Source organism: Vombatus ursinus, unplaced genomic scaffold (assembly GCF_900497805.2).
Source record: "Vombatus ursinus unplaced genomic scaffold, bare-nosed wombat genome assembly UNPS02015066.1, whole genome shotgun sequence".
Taxonomy (NCBI): Eukaryota; Metazoa; Chordata; class Mammalia; order Diprotodontia; family Vombatidae; genus Vombatus; species Vombatus ursinus.
In genome coordinates this window covers 6,258,585-6,260,060 of record NW_020954844.1, presented here as the reverse complement: position 1 = coordinate 6,260,060, position 1,476 = coordinate 6,258,585, and the positions used below count along the sequence as shown (strand labels likewise).

General features: G+C 35.7%; 1 protein-coding gene across 1 annotated transcript in view; it reads left to right on the top strand.

The window, feature by feature from the left end:
• CTNNA2 (catenin alpha 2) overlaps nt 1–1,476 on the top strand; it is a 1,364,056-nt gene that overhangs the window by 533,235 nt on the left and 829,345 nt on the right. The window lies entirely within an intron of this gene.

The window sequence follows — 1,476 nt, the reverse complement described above, 5'->3', positions numbered from 1 at the left end:
ACTACTACTACTACTACTACTACTACTACTACTACTACTACTACTACAACCACCAATAATAATACTAATAATAATTAATAATGATAAACTACACTGCTGTAGCAAGATTTTGATTTCTGCTATAAACAGAATGAGCAGGTAGGTGACAAAATAGATAGAGCACTGGGCCTGGAATCAGCAAGACCTAAATTCAAATATAGCCTACCACACATTAGCTGTATGACCCTAGACAAGTCACTTAACCCATATTTCAATTAGACTAGGTGGTTGCTGAGATTCCCACTTGCTCTTAAATGCTGTCATTCTGCAATCCTATCCTTCTTCATATACTCATGCTCTAAATTCTACCAAACTGGACTCTTCAATTCCAACAGCCCTGCACTCCCTCCCCCCAACACTCATAGTTTTCTTGGTCACATTTGTGCCAATGCTCCAGTGGTGCTTGAAGCTTGGTATTCCCCTCTCCTGCTCTCCCTCAGTTTGAGAAATTCCTTCTTATCTTTGAAAGTTCTTTATTGTACCTTGTATAGCTCATGCACTTACATGTTATTATTTTCAATATAATAATGATTTGTATTTGTATTATATTCTCCCATTGGATTGTAAACTCCATAAGAGTATAGAACATGTTTTCTCTGAACTTTGTATCTCCCGTAACACTTAGCACAGTGCTCTACAAGCAGTAGGAACTGAATATATATTCATCGAATTGAATTGGACTTCAAAGCTGCCTTAATTTGCTGCTAATCCCTTTTCCCTCTTAATTTCCCCAGATGCCATAGTTATCATTCTCAAATCATCTTTTTATTGGGGTCCTTTCCCAGTTCAGTAATATGTCACAGGCCATCATTGCCCATCAGAGCCAGTTCAAGCTTCTGAGGCCCTCATTAAGTGACTTCCATTGGTCTCCAATACCACACTTATCATACTAATTAGCCAATCATTTCATTTTGGTTATCTTTCCCAAAAGACAATATATTAATTCCTACCTTTATGAGGTCACATAGGTTGTTGGTGATGGTTTCCTCCTAGTAATCTTCCTAGATTAATCCCACTCAATTCTCTTCTAGCTATCAATTAAGCATCATTTCTTCCAGCTTGAGACTCTTCTGAGAACAAAAGAATTGACTTTATTGCCCTATATATTTTTGGGATCAACAGGTACTAAGTCAGTTTCAGAAAAGAAGTCTTTTTTCATAATTACAAAGGATCTATTCTGAATAATGGAAATCATAGTTCAAGAAAATTGTACTAATATAACTTTTTACTCTCATATTGAAGAAAGTGGCATTATCCTGAGTATAGCTTCAGAACTCTTGGGTCTGCCTGTCTATCTAGTCATATATCTTTCTTTTTTCTGTCTATCTATGTATCTATCTATGCATCTATGTATCTATGTCTCTATGTATGTATGTATGTGTCTATCTATCTATCTATCTATCTATCTATCTATCTATCTATCTATCTATCTATCTA